Here is a 23,039-nt window from a genome sequence, read left to right on the forward strand (position 1 = left end):
GAAGACATTCAGGCTTAAGGCTAAACCATACTGGCTGCCTACACAAAATGGCCACTGACCACATGCTGAAACTGCAAGCAAGGAGGCATAGCCACAAACAAAGAACACATGCAGGCATATGGCAAAAGCACACTGGCTGCCTAAATCAAAATGGCTGTCAGCCACATGGTGACAACAACAAGCAAAAAGGCATGGGAATTAAGGAACCACGGAGCACCATGGAGTACCAACACCTGGAGTACCAGACCTCCACTGTCAAACACCAAGAAGAAAAGTCCACATAGGACTGCAAAACACCAGAAGCAAGCACCCATCAAGGGATGTTGAGACACTCGAGACCCATTTCCTGAGTGGCCCGGAGGTCCAGAGTTGCCTGCTCCTGACTGCCACGACCTCACGACCCACGACGCCCGGCTGACATATTCACTCTGCATCTGGCCTCACTGGCCCCAGCACCAACTAAAACGCTGTGCTACCATGGTCCCAAAGCCCTTTTGACCTCCTCTCTCAAAGGAGTCCCTTCGATCTTACTTATAAGTCCACCTGTGCAATGTATTTTCAAGTGGTCCCCTTTGTCTTTCCGCACCAGCTTCCAAGACTCTCAGCACTCTGCTCCCAGAAATCTGGGACGCTCCCGAACATCCCCTGCTGGAACTTTGGACCTGGACCGACATTGATCTAAAACGAAAAGATGAACTTTGTGAAAATATTGCATGATTTTATATGCATTTTTCTACTTTTCCCCATAGTTTTCTATAGTGTGTAACTGCGCATAAAAGGTATATATTTTCCGAACTCTAAAAGTACTTACCTTAAAACTGGGTTCTAAGGTCTTAAAAATATCATAAAAGCAATATCTTTTTTAAAAATTAGGGGTCGATTCCGATCTTGGAGAAACCGGGTATGAACCGTCGGTCGGAGCATTTTCTCCGCCCGACTCGTACCCGGTAAAAACACCATAAAAACATGCAAGTACGATTCGTACGGAAACACCATTTCCGTACGATTCGTACAAAACACCGACCGACACAAAAACACATACAAATGTGATCCGGGACGGCGCGTACGCGACATGTGGACGGAGTTAGGCAGCTTTTTACGTACCAGCAAGTATGATTCGTACCGACAGCACTCCGGACGGCTATATTTTTACGGCACACAAAAAGTGCCGGTAAAGCTAAGTACGCCACGAAGCGTGAGGAAAAGGGGGCCCGGTACGTGCCGAACACCCTCCCAGCCCCCCCGTATGTCCGCGCCGTACCCCCAGCCCCCCCGTATGTCCACGCCGTACCCCCAGCCCCCCCTGTATGTCCGCGCCGTACCCCCAGCACACCCCGTATGTACGGTGCGGACCCCCACCCCCGTATGTACGGTGCGGACCCCCACCCCCGTATGTACGGTGCGGACCCCCACCCCCCGTATGTACGGTGTGGACCCCCAGCACCCCGTATGTACGGTGCGAACCCCCACCCCCATATGTACGGTGCGGACCCCCATCCCCCGTATGTATCGTGCGGACCCCCACTCCCCCGTATGTACGGTACGGACCCCCAGCGCCCCGTATGTACGGTGCGGACCCCCACCCCCAGCGCGTAGCCCCCAACCGTACATACGGGGTGGGAGTCCGCACCGTACATACGGGGGTGGGGGTCCGCACCGTACATACGGGGGTGGGGGTCCGCACTGTACATACGGGGTGGGGGTCTGCACCGTACATACGGGGTGGGGGTCCGCACCGTACATATGGGGGTGGGGATCCGCAACGTACATACGGGGGTGGGGTCTGCACCGGACATACAGGGTGGGGGTCCGCACCATACATACGGGGGTGGGGGTCCGCACCGTACAGGCGGGGTGGGGGTCTGCACCGTACATACAGGGGTGGGGGTCTGCACCGTACGTACAGGGTGGGGGTCTGCACCGTACATACGGGGTGGGGGTCCACACCGTACATACGGGGTGTGCTGGGGGTACGGCGTGGACATACGGAGGGGCTGGGGGTACGGCGTGGACATACAGGGGGGGCTGGGGGTACGGCACGGACATACGGGGTGTGCTGGGGGTACGGCGCGGACATACGGGGGGCTGGGGGATGTTGCAGACATACGGGGGCTGGGGGGACGTCGCGGACATACGGGGGGCTGGGGGGATGTTGTGGACACACCGGGGGATGGGGGTACGGCGCAGACATGGGGGGGTGTTCGGCGCGTATGCGGGCACATGTTTGGATGTCTCCATGGTTGCTGTGGAGGTTCGCTCTGTACGGTGTTTTTACCATACGGTTGTGGATTCGGACGGACGGGACGGATCGTACTTGCGCGTTCGGACGTCGGTTTACCGAGTCGTACGTAAAAACGTCCGGGGATGTGTCGGACACTTTTTCCGACCCGAGGACGTGTCGGGGTATATTACCAATGTGATTCGTATGGTGTTTTTTACATACGAATCGTACTTGCCAGTTTGTACGGGACTTGTACGATTCGTACGTAAAAAAATCCGGATACGATTCATACGGGGAATATTTCTCCAGGATAGGAATAGACCCCTAAGTCTTTGATTTTTCTTGAGTGTGAGTCTCATTTATTGACTATAAGGAGTATAAGAAAAGATTAGCACCTCCCTCTGATAAGCCTAACAGCTCATCCACACTACCACAAAAACTTCATAAGAATGATCTGTTTTTACCTCTGTGAACCATTTGGGTATACTCTGGACTCTCAGCGCAATGTACTTCTTTTTAGTTCAGTATATAAAGAGCCAGCTTCCTAGACAGCGTAACAAGCTGGCCAACCCTAATTTAACGTCTGCTCACCCTCTGGTAGCTTGGCACAGAGCAGTCAGGCTTAACTTAGAGGCAATGTGTACAGTATTTGTGCAACACTTCAACCAGTAAAACAGTGAAGATATTACACAAAAAGATACCACGCCAGATCAGAAAAGTAGAATTTGATTTATTAGATAAAACAAGACCAAAGCTGACACAATCCAATAAGTTGAACTTGAGATATGAATCTTTAAAGAATAACTAAAATAGCACATAGAAGCAATAAGCGCTCTCTTGGGATATCAGGTTTCACTGGGCCGGGACAAAGTCAAAAGTTCGAGCTTACCCAGATAGAGCACAGGCCGGATACAGGGACTCAGTGAGGCCAGCTGAACCAAAGTACCTTAATCCTAGCTACATCAATGTTGATGATGCAGAGTGCTTCTGAAGCAATGCATTGGTGTCGATCCATGCTGCGGCAGCGATGTGCCAGTCCTGATCCACGCAGCAGTGGTGATGCATCGCCTCTGATGGGCGAAGACCTGTGTTTTGGAGATTCAGTGCAGTCAACAATGATGCTGTCAACAGAGATGTGAGAACCTTGTGCAATGAAACACTCCATGCAGTCGTGGTTCCGAAGGTGATGCATCAGGGCTGATTCAGGCAGCAAAGGAGTGATATGCTGGTTCAGATTCATGCAACAGGAGCGATGCTTCGGTTCTGATCCCCACAACAGGCATGATGCGAAGGCTCTGATTCACACAACCACGGTGATGCACTGGTCCGACAGAGGATGCATGGGTTTTGCTTTTGCAAGCACCTTGGGCCAACTACCAAGGGTCCAGGACTGGGATGGCACCACTTGGCAAGTAATACTGATAGATGGCAGAGTACAGGTGCAGGAGCAGGTTGGTTGGAAGGCTTTTATGTCCCTGAGACCTTAGATAAAGGAGGCCAGCCAGCTAGCCCTTGGAGTCACTGTGGGTTTAGGTGAAGCAGGTCTAGTCCTTCTCACCCAGTCAGGGGAACAGCAGGCTTCAGGACAGCACAGCAAGGCAGGAGTCCAGCAAAGCAGCAGTCTTTCGGTAGCACAACAGTCCTTCTTCCTGATAGACTCTTCACAGGTCACAGGTCACAGGTCTAGAAGTGTAAGGAAGTGGTGGTGTCAGAGCTCCAGTACTTATACCCAGTTGTGCCTTTAAAGTCCAGAGAGGTCCTCCCTTCCTTCCCTGGTACAAGACTCACTACAAGGGGTATACAGTTTTTTTTGTGGGGACAGAACACAGCCTATGCAGGTGTAAGTAAGGCTGGGTCAACCTCTCCCACCAATCCTGCCGAATGGCCCATCAAATCACACCTAAGCTCCCATTATGTGGGGCTGTCTAAAGTTCAGCTGTCACCCTCATGTAGTCATGTATCACAGTTAGGCAAAAGGCACCAAATGGCTAAAGTCAGAAAATGGCAACTTTCGAAAAGTGTCCTTTTCAGAAATGCTATTTATAATCTGACTTTACCACTTTTTTCACCGTGTTTTTAATCGATATTTTCTCATTACATCCTCATTATATAACAGAATGATGTCTCTAACCACCATGTTTGTCATGATCCTTGAGGGAGTGGTATCTTAGTATTACAACAGCTTGAGTTCAAAACATAACCATTGTGATATAATGGGATAACCCAAAATTGTCCATGGACCTGGTTATCGATCGATATAGAAAACAATGGTCCCAGACTTCTGGAAGCTGCAGTTTAGTAATGAAAACATTCATTTGTCAAAAAAACATCAGGTACGTATATGAATAGCATAGGATCATTCATGCATCACTAATTTTGTTAAAATGCAGATATGTACATCATCAAATGACACAATGGCACCCAATTTCACTCCAGTAGTGACTGTTTATTATGTCTCAGTTACTTTCATAACAAATCACCATATTCAATAATTAAAATAGAAAGGTTGCTCCAAGGAGAGTGTGAAAAAGGAAAGTGCTTGTGAAGTAGGATAGATATGAAGAAGGGGAAACCAGTCAGAACAGATTTAATGGATCACTGACAGTATATCAATGCTGAATGTATCGACCTGACAAAATATCGAGGTCAAAATATCGAATACAAAAATATCGAATTCCTATCTTCGAACAGGTAAGTACAAAAATATCTAATAAAAAATATCATGTAAAAAATATAGTCAAAATATCGAATTTTTTAACATGTATTAAAAGTAATTTTAAATTAATAAATATAATTAACTAAAACATACTTAAAATACTTAAATAACCTTAACATTAATAAATAATTAATGTGAGTTAAAAAAAAGAAACATACATTTTTATTTTTTAATACATATATATATTAACATAACATAAAGAAAAAATATTCAATATTTTTACAGTAGGATAGCGGGAGGGTAACATTTACTGTGACCACTCCAGAGAGTGCAACAGTAGGGAAAGCGTTGGATAGCGTAGGGGTAACAATTACTATTCCCACTCCTAAGAGTTCAACAGTAGGGAAAGCGTTGGATAGCGTAGGGGTAACAATTACTATTTCCACTCCAGAGAGTGCAACAGTAGGGAAAGCGTTGGATAGCGCAGGGGTAAAAATTACTATTCCCACTCCAGAGAGTGCAACAGTCGGGAAAGCGTTGGATAGCGTAGGGGTAAACATTACTATTCCCACTCCAGAGAGTGCAACAGTAGGGAAAGTGTTGGATAGCGTAGGGGTAATAATTACTATTCCCACTCCAGAGAGGGCAACAGTAGGGAAAGCGTTGGATAGCGTAGGGATAAAAATGACTATTCCCACTCCAGAGAGTGCAACAGTAGGGAGAACATTGGATAGCATAGGGGTAAAAATTACTATTCCCACTCCAGAGAGTGCAACAGTAGGGAAAGCGTTGGATAGCAGGAGGGTAAAAATTACTATTCCTACTCCAGTGAGTGCAACAGTAGGGAAAGTAATGATTTAATATATTAATAAAAATAAATTAAATATCAATGCCAATAAAATATGAATTAAAATTAATTTCCAATTACATATTATTTTATAATTAATCAATCATAAATACAATTACCTATTAAATATTAAAAAAATAATTACCTATTCATAATTCATGAACAACTAATTAATTTTCAATAACAAATATTAATTAATAATACAATATATACCAATTAATAATTAATTAAAAGTAAATTAATTATCAATACACAAAAATGCTGTTAATATGTAATTAATTGCAATTAAATTTCCTCCCACCCTATTCCCCTATAAACACTCAACCCACTACGGAAAATAAATTAATAAAATTAACATAATTAGCAATTAATCAATTAATAAAAAATAATTACCAATTAATAAAAAATAATTACCAATTAAAAATGAATTAACAATAAATTAGAAATCAATACCAATAAATAAAAACAATATTTACATTATTACAATTAAATTACTTCCCACCCTATTCCCCTATAAACCCACAACCCGCTACAGAACTAAAATGCAAAATTAAATTAAAAATAATTAATAATTCTCAAAAATGTATATTTAATTTACTGTAATTAAATTACTTCCCACCCTATTCCCCTATAAACCCATAACCCACTACGGAATTAAATTACGCAAATATTAAATAACATAAAATGCATTACTTTAAAAAAATTAAACATACATTACAAAAATAATATACACTTTTAACACATATACTAACATACAAAACACTTAAAAAAATTCGATATAATTAAAAATTCGATATATTTTAATGCCTATATTTTATACTTCGATATTTTGACAATCGATATTACTTACCTTTAATTCGATATTTTTAACCACTATATTATGGCCATTCGATATTTTGTCCTTTTTATATTTTTAATTCAATATCATTTCAATTGGATATTATTTTTTCGATATTATGTCTAGTAACCAGATTCAACATACAATCAATTTTGCATTTTAATATCCTTAGTAAACTGGTTGTGGTTCGTAATAAAACCAGTTTACAAATTGGCCTGTCCCTCATAGATTTTCCAAGTGTTATTTTTTGATTTTCTGATGCAGCACAGAGAGTTGGCATCTGTGAAAAGGGAAGGATGGGGTGGTATCAGGTACAGTACCAGTGGGGAATTGTATCACCGTTTCGACCCTGGCACATGGAGGGTAAATTACATCCTCTGCAGGCGGTTCTTCCTCAGGACAGGGGGAAGGGAGGCAACCTGGGGGTGCAATGGGTTGACTAGTTAGAAACAATAAATGAAAACTGACAACTTATATAAAAATGGCATGCCTACTCACTGACCTATGGTGAGGTAAAGTCCTGTAGACCACTGTCTACTGAATTTGCGGCATGGCTAAGATTAAATCAAAAGGGGTTGAGGCTGGATTGTGAATTTAATCAAACATGGGTGAGTCAATCACAGCATCTGAAATTAAAATGAAACAGATGCAAGGACTACATTAGTCATCCTGAGTTAAGAAGAAGCGGGAGAAGACTCCGACTACTGTCCCGAAATGTAATTACCTGATAGTAGCAGTTTAGGTGCAGCCTTGGGGATCCACGCTGAACTCCTCGAATCAGAGGCTGCGAGTGAGTCAGTGCGGCTAGAAATAGATAAAAGGCCGCCGGAGAGCGCGTGCACATTACTGAAGTGCTGTGTCAAAATGACACGTAGCTACCCGGTTCGATAAGGGCCGGCATGGAAGACAGACTGACCCTGCACTTTCTTAAATATTACATGACAGACAAAGTGAATACCAAAAAAGTGACCAAATATTAACGTAAGACATGACGCCAACCATTACAATATATAGACAAACATTACAAAGACGATCATTATAATAAGCTATTGTGATGGCGGAAACGAATAAATTAAAGATCGAGGTAATAAATCCTCATGTTACATTGAGTAATTCATGGTTGACGCCCTGTAAACATAAAGCAAACTATTGCAAGGTATAAACAACCATTGCAAAGTCTATCATTGTAATAAGATAGCGGAATGTATGAAACAAATGTACTAAAGGTCAAGGTAATAAATCCTCATGTTGCATCCAATGGTTCAGGGTTCATTCAATCATTCATGGTTGACGCCCTGTAAACATAAAGGATTTGACGAATACAAAATCTCAGTACAATACATAGTTGTGCAAAGGAAAAACTTAAACAATCACGTTACTCTAGCATATGAGATGATTGTTCTGGGTACAAAAATTATAACTAATTATGAAGCAAACTTCATTAATTATCCCCTGCATAGAGATTTGGGTGCCTATCACGATCCGGCAAAAACCGGGTACGAACCGTCGGACGGAGCATAATCTCCGCCCGACGCGTACCCGGTCGACAATTTTTACAAACAAGGAATTACGATTCGCACGGGTACACCATTACCGTACGATTCGTAAAAAAGCCCGACCGAACAAAAAACACCTACCAATGCGATCCGGGAAAGCGCCGACCTGACGTCGGGATGCTCGCAGCCAGCCATTCACGACCCAGGAATCACGATTCGCACCGACGTCACCCCGCACGGTGAATATTTTGCGGCAGCCAAAAACTGCCGGGAAATCAGGACGACGCGAACAAGGACCACCAGTACGCGACGGACAGACGACGACGCGAACAAGGAGGACCAGTACGCGACGGACAGACATGGACCCGAACCTACGAGTCATCCCTGCCCTCATAGCAGTACACCTCCTCTACAGGTTACGACGCAGACGCCGCAGAAGGTCAGAATAACTAAGGGAGGGGGGAAAGTGGGGTGGGGTGGGGGTGGCACGACCAGGGCAGGCCACAAAACAACCACATAAGTCACACACCACACATGGCCTGGACATACCTGACTCCCATGCCCTGGTCACCACGAGGGGGTGGGGGCGTGTCCTGATAAGCCAGCGACCGCCACAACGGAAGTCCGTCACCACGCGAACCGGCAACACAACCAGACAGGTACGTCCCGTACCCACGCCTGAAGAGCGTGGGTACCAGTCGGACCACGCCCACACACGTCACCCCAACAATGGCGGGACGGATCGCACCCACGTGGCAAAGGCCTGGGTACGGGCCGCACAAACATCACATAGCGTGGGGACGGATATGTACGGACCCTACCCCCACCCCGTATGCAAGGAGCGTACCCCCCAGCCCAACAGTGTAAGTACGACCCGTACCCCCACCCACGAATGCAAGGAGCGTACCCCCCAGCCCAACAGTGTAAGTACGACCCGTACCCCCACCCGCAAATGCAAGGAGCGTACCCCCCAGCCCAACAGTGTAAGTACGACCCGTACCCCCACCCGTGAATGCATGGAGCGTACCCCCCAGCCCAACAGTGTAAGTACGACCCGTACCCCCACCCACGAATGCAAGGAGCGTACCCCCCAGCCCAACAGTGTAAGTTCGACCCGTACCCTCACCCGCGTATGCATGCAGCGTACCCCCCATGCCAACAGTGTAAGTACGACCCGTACCCCCACCCGCGTATGCATGGAGCGTACCCCCACCCCAACAGTGTAAGTTCGACCCGTACCCTCACCCGCGTATGCATGCAGCGTACCCCCCATGCCAACAGTGTAAGTACGACTCGAACCCCCACCCACGAATGCAAGGAGCGTACCCCCCAGCCCAACAGTGTAAGTACGACCCGTACCCCCACCCGCGGACGTACGGAGCGTACCCCCACCCCAACAGTGTAAGTTCGACCCGTACCCCCACCCGCAAATGCAAGGAGCGTACCCCCAGCCCAACAGTGTAAGTACGACCCGTACCCCCACCCGTGTATGCAAGGAGCGTACCCCCCAGCCCAACAGTGTAAGTACGACCCGTACACCCACCCGCGAATGCAAGGAGCGTACCCCCCATGCCAACAGTGTCAGTACGACCCGTACCCCCACCCACGAATGCAAGGAGCGTACCCCCCAGCCCAACAGTGTAAGTACGACCCGTACCCCCACCCACGTATGCAAGGAGCGTACCCCCCAGCCCAACAGTGTAAGTACGACCCGCACCCCCACCTGCGTATGCATGGAGCGTACCCCCACCCCAACAGTGTAAGTTCGACCCGTACCCTCACCCGCGTATGCATGCAGCGTACCCCCCATGCCAACAGTGTAAGTACGACTCGAACCCCCACCCACGAATGCAAGGAGCGTACCCCCCAGCCCAACAGTGTAAGTACGACCCGTACCCCCACCCGCGTATGCAAGGAGCGTACCCCCAGCCCAACAGTGTAAGTACGACCCGTACCCCCACCCGCGAATGCAAGGAGCGTACCCCCCATGCCAACAGTGTCAGTACGACCCGTACCCCCACCCACGAATGCAAGGAGCGTACCCCCCAGCCCAACAGTGTAAGTACGACCCGTACCCCCACCCGCGTATGCAAGGAGCGTACCCCCCAGCCCAACAGTGTAAGTACGACCCGTACCCCCACCCGCGTATGCATGGAGCGTACCCCCACCCCAACAGTGTAAGTTCGACCCGTACCCTCACCCGCGTATGCATGCAGCGTACCCCCCATGCCAACAGTGTAAGTACGACTCGAACCCCCACCCACGAATGCAAGGAGCGTACCCCCCATGCCAACAGTGTCAGTACGACCCGTACCCCCACCCGCGGACGTACGGAGCGTACCCCCACCCCAACAGTGTAAGTTCAACCCGTACCCCCACCCGCAAATGCAAGGAGCGTACCCCCCAGCCCAACAGTGTAAGTACGACCCGTACCCCCACCCGCGAATGCAAGGAGCGTACCCCCCAGCCCAACAGTGTAAGTACGACCCACATCCGCGGACGTACGGAGCGTACCCTCACCACACCAGTGTCAGTAGACTCGTACCCTCACCTCGAATGCATTGTGCGTACCCCCACCGTGTATGTGCCAAGCGCACATATCCTGAAATCGGAGGTGTGTGTGCAGAGTCCACCCAGCAGTGCCCTGAGACAGGAGGGGTGGGTGTGGAGTCCTCCCAGCAGTGCCCTGAGACAGGAGGGGTGGGTGCAGAGTCCTCCCAGCAGTGCCCTGAGACAGGAGGGGTGGGTGTGGAGTCCTCCCAGCAGTGCCCTGAGACAGGAGGGGTGGGTGTGGAGTCCTCCCAGCAGTGCCCTGAGACAGGAGGGGTGGGTGTGGAGTCCTCCCAGCAGTGCCCTGAGACAGGAGGGGTGGGTGTGGAGTCCTCCCAGCAGTGCCCTGAGACAGGAGGGGTGGGTGCAGAGTCCTCCCAGCAGTGCCCTGATACAGGAGGGGTGTAACACATGTGTGTGAGGCCAGAATTATCCACATGCATACTGGCTACAAGGGAACATGTCCCCATGAACTCATGTCAACAGACTCCACACACAAGTACAGTGATCACCAAGGATGCCACGATTGTCGCAGGTGGAGACATGGCCCTGCATGCATGGCCAAAGTAGAAGGGCTCCGTCACACACACAGCTCATGTAGACACAGCTCTGCGCTAAACATTGGGAACACCCTGCAGGGAAGAAAGCTGGGTACACAGAGGAAGGAATACACCCTGGGACAAGTGCACCATGCAGTAACTGCTTACATGAACAAAGAAAGTTAGCCAACACCTTGTGATGGCACACAGATCACAGGGTCCCACCAATGAGCAGTACACTACTACACATCCCACACACCCAAACCCTTACACACCACCCAAAACCATGTAGCAGCCCCACCAACACCAATACCAGCATAGCAGTAGTGTGATAATGAAAACAAAATTAAGCTTTATTCAGCATGAGCACAATGTCCGTGGATCGCAGGCAGTTCAATCTTCACAAAGCCCATAGGGCAGTCAATGATTCTCAGCTGGATGGGGGACACAGTGGGATGCGTGTCCCCTACATTGCCTGCACAGTCAAATGGCATTGTCTTCCACACTGGTGAGGGCATCAGGGGGGGGGGAAGCAACAGGCACCGCAGGGACATCAGGGCAAAGGGGCGGCGTTGTGGGTGCAGGGATGGAGGACTCCACCACAGGGGGTGGGTCAGTGCCAAAGGCGGAGGCCAGGATGGCACTACACACCTTTGCAAGGTCCTCCAGGGAGTCCCCTGCACCCGAAGGGACCTCAGGCCCCAAGGAGGGGGGGGGGGTCAGAGGGATGGGTCGCAGCGCCACCGGGGGAGGGTGGAGACAGGGGGGGAGACTCAACCACCCTGACCGGGGACCTCCTTGACCGCTTGCGTGGTGGTGTAACTGTGGGGCTCAGGGACAGAGCGGCCATGAAGGTGTCCTTGGGGGAGATGTGGCCAGGAGAGCTGAGGGGAGGGGATTTGGAGGGAGTGGACTGGGTGGAATGCGGACTCCCACTATGGCTGCGTGTCACACGTTTGCCCCCCGACCCAGTGGGTGTGCCTACCTCACCCTGTGTGTGCGTGTCAGGAGGAGTGCGGTGGACCTTCCCTGCTGGTGTGGTGCCCGTGTCCGTTGATGTGGGTGCATGCCGACGTCTGGGTGTACGTGTGACAGGCATGGGAGTGGGAAGTGTGGATGGGGCAGGGGTAGGTGGGGGGAGGTCGCGCTGCAGGAGACCCACTGCTGCAGTCAGTGTGGAGTCGATGGACCTCAGCAAGTTGCGTTGGTCAGCCTGCGATGAATGAATGCCCTCCAAGAAAGCCTCGATGTTGGTGAGGGTTTTGCCGTGGGCATGGAGGACATTAAGGATCGCAGCCTGACCAACCTGCAGTTGCCGCTGGATGTCCACAGACTCTGCATTGGCGGCAGCAGTGGAGACAGGGGCAGGGGGTGCGGTGCCTGGCAGGAAGGAGACATGCTGTGACCGGGCACGCTGGGAAGGGACACGAGCAAGTGGGAGGCGGCTGGTGGAAACTGAGGGGGCGGTGCGAGGTGTTGTTTCGCTGTCAGCTGCTGGTGCAGCCTCCGCCCACTCGGAGACATCGTCCCCGGACCTGTCAGCTTCGTAGTCTGATGTGCCAGTCGACAGGTCCTCGGCCACACTCTCCTCCGCCTCTGTACCACTCGATGTGCCAGACCCGATGTCACGGCTGGCACTGGTGCTCGGTCCCTCCGCCTGGTCTGTGTCCATGTCTCCCTCCGTGTCCCCCGACGATGCTGTGGGCAGGGTGGAGAGACAGAAATAATCAGACATCTGTACACATCTGTCACATGAGTCCAATCCACATAGGTAACATTGCATGGCCTGAAAAGGAAGATCCCTAACATCTACTGAACAGGGTACCGATGTAGGGCATGAAACACACAGTTGGTTGAGCCACCATGCCACTGAAATACCATGGAGAGCATGAGACAATAGCTAAACACAGGAAAAGGAGTCTGACATAGCACCCAGGCCCTGGGGACAATCCAGCACTGCATCTGCACCACACAGCGTTGGCGAAAATACCGATGACCAGGGACCATATCCATGAACTTGAGACACATGCTGCATAGGTAATGCTGAAAACATGCACAACATGACTCTGTCACTGCACATTGCGTGTGTGTCCAGACACATCACACACTGCCCAGACCCAGCAAGTGGTAATCAGGATTTAACACATAGGCATTGCCCGCCCCAACAAGACCCTACACGAGGCAAATTGTTGAGACACAGGTGGCACCAACATCTCATAGTCTGGGTGATACACACAGGGGCAGGCAAAAAGCGAGATTGAACGCCAAACAGCCAAGGTGCGCCTGTACAAATAATGTGGTACCAGTGCCCATCCTCAGATGAGTATAGCAAGACACACAGGCACTGGCAACTGTGAGTATGAAGAAGGACAATCAGGTCAGGCTGCACAGTGGACACCTGTACAAAATAGCACGTCTATATACATGGTGACAGGGGACAATGGCAGAGAGCACAACTTACGCTGTAGACACTGACATTGGCCACGTTTATGATGACACATACACCACTGAGGAAAAGGTGCCCCAGGGGACAGTAGTGGGCACGCAACTACATGCTACTGAATGGTAATGACTGCAACACACGTCACCATCCCTGCACTATGTGTATCGCACACTCATGCACATCATGTCACAGGCCACTACATGGGACATGCGCGCTGTAAGGCATGACACATGAGAGACCAACTCCCATGTCTGGAGTCAGCATCAGTGCCAACTGATATGGAACCCACATGCAGTGAACTTGACAGTGCACAGGCAATGTCCCACAACCTGTTACACACCACCCCCACACATGATGCTACAGACATTGTTCCCGTGGACAAAGCGCCAGCCTACATTACCCTGTGAAGGAGTGACTACACACAGACCAGGGAACACATTGCAAGGAGGGGAAGGGTGGCAGGGGCACAGCGCTATACTGGGGCAAACAGGATCTGCACAGCACCTTTAAACCCTGCCAGTGAATTCATGCTACTGTGCCCTTACAAATGCCGGTGACACACAACAAACACACATGTACCTACCCCCTTCCGGCTGCTGCATCGCCTGTAAGCGCCTCTCCAGGTCTGGAAAGACCACCGGCAGCACACGCCTGTGGAGGTGGCTCAGACGGCGGCGGCCGCGGTTCTTGTGGCTCTCAGGTGAGTCCCCCAGCAGGAACCGTGCAATCCTCCGCGTCCAGCACCGGATATCCTGCCAGCGTTTCCTCACCTGGGGCAGGCTCCGCCTCCGACCATCCACACGCCTCACGGCACTGACGGCGGTCAGCCAGATCTGCTCCTTGGCAGTGGCGCCTACCTGTGAGGAAGAACAAGTGACACCACATCAATACACCAGCCACATGTCACAGAGAGACATATGGGTACAAATTAGCTGGTTACAACACGGCATGTCATGCAGCCAACGCATTGCACCTTTGTCATAGGGACATCATCCCCTGGTGAGGGGAAAAAGCACTACGTGCCACAGTGGGTACACAGGTGGAATGATGGCAATGTCACAATCAATGATCAAGGCTCACACTGTGCATCACACCCACCCCTCCTGTCTCAGGGCACTGCTGGGAGCACTCTGTACCCACCCCTCCCCTCTCAGGGCACTGCTGTTAGTGATAGGCACACACCCCTCCTGTCTCAGGGCACTGCTGGGAGCACACTGTACCCACCCCTCCTGTCTCAGGGCACTGCTGGGAGCACTCTGTACCCACCCCTCCTGTCTCAGGGCACTGCTGTTAGTGATAGGCACACACCCCTCCTGTCTCAGGGCACTGCTGGGAGCACACTGTACCCACCCCTCCTGTCTCAGGGCACTGCTGTTAGTGATAGGCACACACCCCTCCTGTCTCAGGGCACTGCTGGGAGCACACTGCACCCACCCCTCCTGTCTCAGGGCACTGCTGGGAGCACTCTGTACCCACCCCTCCTGTCTCAGGGCACTGCTGTCAGTGATAGGCACACACCCCTCCTGTCTCAGGGCACTGCTGGGAGCACACTGTACCCACCCCTCCTGTCTCAGGGCACTGCTGGGAGCACTCTGTACCCACCCCTCCTGTCTCAGGGCACTGCTGTTAGTGATAGGCACACACCCCTCCTGTCTCAGGGCACTGCTGGGAGCACTCTGTACCCACCCCTCCTGTCTCAGGGCACTGCTGGGAGACATCAGGCACCCCCCCCCCTGGGACCCCCCCGACAGTACATGGCATGTGTGTTACACCTGGACGCAATGGCAGAAGTCACAGTCACAACATAGGGACAGTCTGTGGCAGTGGCCTATGCACTCACCTGATACCCTGGTCGCCCATACAGCATGGGGTACTGTGGGAGGATCACATCCAGCAGAGCCATGTTCTCCTCCAGGGTGAATGGCTGTGTCCTCTCCACAGCCCTTGACATGGTTCCAGAGAATCAGTAGCAGCAGCTGGGTCGACGAATGCAAAGATGTGCAGGCAAGTGCTCCCTCATGGGACCTGGCTGCCTTATATGTGCCCTTCTGCCCAGTCTCATGCACAGGAGTACAGAGAGATTGGTCACTCACATTTGCATCCTATGTTTCCACCAATCCCTACAAACCTAGCAGTCTGTGTGTTCTCTATCGGTTTCATTCTCCTGCATGATGTCAGCCCCACAAACACATTGCAACAAAGTAGACAAATTCCAACTGACTTCTGCTGTGCACCTTCCAGAACAATTTCGAATTTTGAACTTGGTCTCCATGACAACCAGCATGCATGTAGGCCTTAATACTTGTCCCCTATGTAATTTGGAGCATCACACACAGGTACGGTGCGTGTGGGGGCCCTAGGGCACCCCAAATGCATGGCAACGGCCCGTACATGCATGCCTACCCTCTCCATCACTATGGGTCTGCACGCGTATGCGTACCCGTAGTGGTACGGACCGTACACTCGCATCTACGCTCACTATCACTATGGGTCTGCACGCGTATGCGTACCCGTAGTGGTACGGACCGTACACTCGCATCTACGCTCACTATCACTATGGGTCTGCACGCGTATGCGTACCCGTAGTGGTACGGACCGTACACTCGCATCTACGCTCACTATCACTACGAGTACGCATACGCGTGCAGACCCATAGTGATGGAGAGCGTAGATGCGAGTGTACGGTCCGTACCACTACGGGTACGCATACGCGTGCAGACCCATAGTGATAGGGCCGTACACTCGCATCTACGCTCACTATCACTATGGGTCTGCCGCGTATGCGTACCCGTAGTGGTACGGACCGTACACTCGCATCTACGCTCACTATCACTACGAGTACGCATACGCGTGCAGACCCATAGTGATGGAGAGCGTAGATGCGAGTGTACGGTCCGTACCACTACGGGTACGCATACGCGTGCAGACCCATAGTGATAGGGCCGTACACTCGCATCTACGCTCACTATCACTATGGGTCTGCACGCGTATGCGTACCCGTAGTGGTACGGACCGTACACTCGCATCTACGCTCACTATCACTACGAGTACGCATACGCGTGCAGACCCATAGTGATAGTGAGCGTAGATGCGAGTGTACGGCCCTATCACTATGGGTCTGCACGCGTATGCGTACCCGTAGTGGTACGGACCGTACACTCGCATCTACGCTCTCCATCACTATGGGTCTGCACGCATATGCGTACTCGTAGTGATAGTGAGCGTAGATGCGAGTGTACGGTCCGTACCACTACGGGTACGCATACGCGTGCAGACCCATAGTGATAGGGCCGTACACTCGCATCTACGCTCACTATCACTATGGGTCTGCACGCGTATGTGTACCCGTAGTGGCACGGACCGTACACTCGCATCTACGCTCGCCATCACGATGGGTACACATACGGCAGCACTCCCACAGTGATTTGGGAACATGCACAGGCCCTCTCAGCAGCAGTACGGCGGATTTTACACATCACTGTGGTGATAGGCGACACACATGTAGGAATAGGGCGGACATACTTGTCCATGGATGGACATACTTGTCCAGGAATGGACATCAAGGCATCGTCTGTGCATTACCACATGTGTGGGGCACAGGTGTCACAGGCTGTGATGTGGAACATGCCTCCTGAGTGGAGAAGGCACCAGATGTATGATGAGATGTGTACATGTGTACTGTGTGAGGGTGCAATGTGTGCCAGGCATGCCCTTGACTCCTTTGACATGTGTGCATGTGGGACTGCGCACTTGGGGTGAGCGTCACTGGCATGGCACCGACACCAACACACGGAAGTGTCCCATGATGCCAGGTACAGGGGTCATGACACATGACTTATCACTACCCACAGTGCACAATGTGACTATGCCATATATGTGTCCGGGATTTACATCAGGTTGATGTTGTAGCACCCTCAAAAGCTGCAGCCGTTGCAGCAACCAACATGTGGCTGTGTGTAGATTGTCATTGCACACTGTTCCCAACACCATGCCACATGTGTTCTCGGATGTGAGGTGCACATGTATGCAAGGGACACGGAGTAGCGTGACAAGGCCATGTCAGCAAACTCACAAGGAATGTGTGGTGAGTCATGACGTGCACCTTCATGGCAAGGTGTGTGGGCTGGACTAGTGTAATGTCATGTGACCTGTGGCTCAAGTGTTCCGCTGCCAGTCTCTGCAATCGGCATCACACTTCTGCTGATGTGTGGGTGTATGTCACTCCTGTCTTGCGTCGGGCAGTGCACTTGCACTGGGACACAGCTATTTCCATGGCGTGGCATGGGGAGGTTCTCAATCACCGTGTGTAGCTGGGTCTTGGAAGGAGTGTCACCTTGCATCCATACGTGTCCTGGGCATGTAGCACATGCCTGACTCCCTATGTGGCATGTGTGTCTTGCCAGATTTACATGTGCTCAGTAGACATGAGTTGTTCTCGTTGTGCACTCACTCTTCCTTGTCACTTCCAAATTACTGCAGAGCGCCTCCTGTTGCCCGAAGAATTCCAGACTTGGCCACCATGCAGGAGAATGACAGGATCCGGCTCTACCGCTTCACCCAACCGTTGATTCTGGAGCTGATGGCGAGACTGGCACCACACCTGCAACCGCAGCACAGGTATCCTACGGCACTGACACCCCAGCTGAAGGTAATGGCTGCCCTACATTTCCTTGCCACGGGTACCTTCCAAAATACCATAGCTCATGTTGGTGGCATGTCCCAGAGCATGTTCAGCGGTGTGCTGCATGATTTCTTGGAGGCCATGTTGATTCACCTGGATGACTTCATCAAGTTCCCAACCCCTGAACAGATGACTGAGGTCAAGCGTGGTTTCTATGCCCTGGGAGGGATGCCCCATGTCATTGGGTCCATAGATGGGACACATGTAGGTTTGGTACCACCACACGCACGGGAGGTGGCGTACCGCAATCGGAAGCACTACCACTCCATCAATGCCCTTGTGGTGTGTCTGTCCAACATGGTGATTTCACATGTCTGTGCTCGTTTCCCAGGATCAGCACACGATGCCTACATCATGAGGCGTAGCGGGATGCCTGATATGATGATGCAGCTGCGCAACGAACGAGCATGTGTTGTTGGTGGGTACAGTCTGTCTGTCCTGTATTCTGTTTGGCCGAGCAGCACTACCGCTTCGCCAGTTCTAACGATATCCATGTGCTTTCCATTTAGGGGACGCTGGCTATCCCAACATGCCTTGGCTGCTGACACCTCTCCGCAACCCCATCACGCCGGCCCAGCTCCGCTACAACACCGCCCATGGCCGGACAAGGCGAGTGATAGAGAGGACGTTTGGCATGCTGAAGAGCCGATTCCGGTGCCTCCACAAGACCGGCGGCGCACTCCCATATGCCCCGGCAAAGGTTTGCAAGATCTTCATGGTCTGCTGCATGATGCACAACATGGCAGTTGAAAGAGCTGTGCCACTCATCCTGAATCAACATGACGAGGACCATCCACCCGTGGAGGACGAAGGGCTTGGCAATGGGGCTAGTGATGTGGAGGATGTGGAGCCGCAAGAGGACATCCGGACTCGGCTCATACGCGACTTCTTTGCTTAGTGGTGAGTACCAGTGTCTGAGTGTGCACGCCTTGGTCCCCGTGTGGCATGTGTTGTGATGCGTGTCTCCACCTGCATGTATGGCACGTGAGTCAGAGGTGTGCGTGGGTGTGTCACTGGAGTGATGGTGGCAGTGATGGTAGTATTTCCCCACTCATAATTGTGACCTAGCATTTTTTCATCCATACATGTGTCGAGTCAATGCACATGCAAGTGGCTGTGCTCTTTGTGGCTGACTTCTTGTGTGTCTCTCTTCCCCAGGTACCTGCGCATGCCGTCTTCTGGTTGCATTGTTGTGGCACTGCTATTCCTCATGGACATGGCATCGTGGGCTGACTCAGCGTTACAGGCACGGACACGTTTGGAAGTCTCCATGGGGTAAGGGATGCATCTGGGGTGTATTGGGTGTGGCAGTTGTTCACGATGTGTGCACACTGGCCAGGTCGGGGTTTGGTTCCTCTGCAGACATGTGGCATCCCCATGGGACACAACATGCAGCTGGGTACACCTGAATAGATGGGCTGCCTGGTTGTCAGTCATCAGTGATGGGATAGTGGATTGTGATGAAGGCATCAATGTGTGTGACACTGCCCTCGGACACATACGGTTAACATTGTCTTGACATGGCGTGGGACTTCCACATCAGCGGATGTATGGTGTATGGCAGTCTCTCCGTGAGCAGCTGTGGGTATTTAGCTGTTAGCCGACACTTGTGTGCCAGTTCCATGGCTATCACGCATTTGTGCTGCAGAAGGGGGGTGCCAGTGTTTGAGCCACATGTTACTCCACATGATGTGTTCATGTGTACTTCAAGTTGCCTCTGCAATCCCAAAAACATGACTATTAAAGGTGTCCCTATGCCTCCAAGGTGCCTCTTCTCAGTCAATGCTGGTGTGTTGGCACGGTGCATCCTGCATGTCTGGCATGGTATTCCCAGATTGTGGCTATGTGTCAATGTGTCGAGTGGCAAGATGCAAGCTGTGTGTGTGTGCTGAGACTGTGTATTGGGCATGATGTCCATGACTGTGTGGGTAGTGTGACATGTGCCATCCCCATGCATCCAACGTTGTCCAGGCCCCCATTCTCTGCATCCACCGGACTCAAGCTTGCACGACATGGTTCTGCCACCTGTCTACACGTACCTGGGTGCCCCCCAGGACACTCCACATGATCCCTGACCTCTGCGCATGACTGTTGCTGTACTCAATGTGTCTGTCAGCACGGTTGTTCGGCCACCCCCTCAGCTGGTTCTGACCATCACGGGTGTGTATGGTGCTCCATGTCTGTCTTGCCTAATAAACTGTGACCCATGTGTCCTGTGCCAGACTCAGGCCCCAGGGTGTGGATGGTTGAAGTGAACAGATGACTCAGGCATGTTTAGACTGTACAAGACACATGTTAGGTAATAATGCTACCAGCAGGCATCTACTCTTAATAGTGTGATTTATTATGGGGGGGGGGGGGACAAAGTGAGGGGCTTTCCGGGATTAGGGAATCCAAAGTTCAGTAGGGGAGTTGGTGTCCTTGCCATTGGAAATCCTCAGAGTCCATGCCACAGTCTTTGTCAACATTGGTCAGCCAGAGACCAGCAGGGCCATTTATTTATTTATTTATTTAGAAAGTTTTATAGAGCGCGAACAAGATCCTTGCGGATATCAGAGCGCTTTACATAGCAGCAGCCTATAAGAGGAAACAAAAAACAGAGATAAGCAAGTGAACAAACATATAAAAACCATGATGAGGGCAAATATAGTGGTATAGAGGGATTACAACATGGTGCTGTCACATAAGACAGGAACTAGCGAACTCAGTTCTGAAGGGAAAGAGCTCAAGTAAATTTTGCCATGAGAAGCGCTTTGACTTCTTTTTTGAAAGCGGCGGAGGAGGCATTCCGTCTGATTTCGGGGGGAAGAGTGTTCCAAATTTTGGGCGCCAACCCAGAGAAGGATCGATTATATGTTTTCTTTTTGTTGAACCTTTGAGGTTTCAGTAAAAGGTTTTCGGCACTCCTGGAAGTCCGTAGACCACCAGAGATTGTCAGTTTCTGCGCGAGGTAGCTGGGAGAGTTGTGGTGTAAGGCTTTATGAGTCATGCACGCCACTTTTAGGTGGATTCTAGCTTCAAATGGAAGCCAATTCAAGGATTTTAAGTCAGGGGTAATGTGTGCAGTCCTTTTCGAGCCAGTGATGAGTCTTGCCGCAGCGTTGATAGACGCTCTTAAGGGCGCTGTTGCGGCTTTTGGTAGCCCACACAGGGAGACGCTTCCGTAATCCACACAAGGGAGAACTAGGGCTTGTACAGCCAACTTGAGGTCCTCGATTGGCAGGAAGGGTTTCAGCTTCCTTAGGGTACTTATCTGGAAATTAGCTCTCTTTGTGGCGTTACTGATGTGTTTTTGCATCATGAGATTGTTGTCGAGAGTGATCCCCAAAGATTTTGCAGAATCCACGATAGTTGGTTGTACGTTGAACGCGGAGAGTTGTTTGATCAGGTCATGCATTAGAGGGATCTTGGCCGGTGGTGCTATGAGGAGGAATTCTGTTTTTAATGCGTTGAGTTTGAGGTGATTTTCTGATAACCAAGACTGGGTGATCATGAGTGTGGAGTTGAGCAAATTAATGTCCTCTATGGAATTGATCTTGAGGTATAGTTGTGTGTCGTCTGCATACATATGAAATTGAACATTGGATGTTTGCAGGATTTCAGTGAGCGGTTCCATGAACAGGTTGAATAAGGACGGTGAGAGTGCGGACCCTTGCGGCACCCCAAGAGATACAGGGGAGGCATTGGAGAGCGCGTTGTTGACCTTGAATTTTTGTGAACGGTTATTCAGGAAGGATGTAAACCATTTTAGCACTGTGCCAGACAGACCCATCCTATGCTCCAGGAGATCTAATAGTTTCTGGTGTTTGACCGTATCAAAGGCTGATGAGAGGTCTAGTAAGATGAGTAAGCACGAACCATTCTGGTCAAGGATTTGTAGCGCATCATCAAGAATGTGTGTCATGGCCGATTCGGTGCTGTGACCCGCTCTGAAGCCTGATTGGTGTTTATGTAGTAGGTTGAAGTGATCCATGTGATTGGTCAGTTGCCCGTTTACACATTTTTCTAGCAATTTGGCCAAAGTGGGGATATTGGAAATGGGACGGTAGTTGTTGAGGTCAGAGGGGTCCGCAGTGAGTTTCTTAAGGATAGGTGAGACTTGGCCTACTTTGAGGGAGTCCGGGATGCAGCCTTGTTGGAGTGAGCTGTTAATGATTTTGGTCCAGAGTGGAAGGAGCCAAGGTGAAAGGGCTTTGACTGCATTAGCCGGGAGGGGGTCAGTGAAATGATTGGCCGGTTTCAGGTTGTTGAGGATCTTGCCTAGGTCGTCTTCAGTGTACGTCTCAAAGGAGGACCATGCTGCCTTGTTTTTGGGGCAGGCCTTAGGGGGGGAAAGGCATGGGATGGGTGTAAATAACGGGGTGATAACCGTATGGGGAGCAGTGTGTGGTGGGCTGTCATTAAGGAGGTCCTTTATGAGGTTGTCGGTCTTCAGATTGAAGAAGGTGGAGAATTCTTGACAGTTAGGTTGTGGGCGATCTAGGTCTCGGGCCTGTTGGGGAGCTTCCTTGGATTGATTTTTGACAAGTTCGAAGAGCTTTTTTGGCCGGTTTTTAGCTTGGTCAAGTTGGTGTCTGAAGAAGTCAGCTTTAGTGCGTTTAATTTTTTTGTAGTATGCATTTCTCTTTTTCCTAAGAAGTTTGAGGTGGAGAGCCGATGGGACTGCTCTCCAGTTGCGTTCTGAGGATCTGAGGGCTCTTCGATCTTCATTAAGTAGAGCGTTGTACCAGGGCTTGGAATCTTTAATGGGAGCTCTCTTAAGTTGCAG

The sequence above is a fragment of the Triturus cristatus genome, chromosome 2_2 (assembly GCF_964204655.1).
Source record: "Triturus cristatus chromosome 2_2, aTriCri1.1, whole genome shotgun sequence".
Taxonomy (NCBI): domain Eukaryota; kingdom Metazoa; phylum Chordata; class Amphibia; order Caudata; family Salamandridae; genus Triturus; species Triturus cristatus.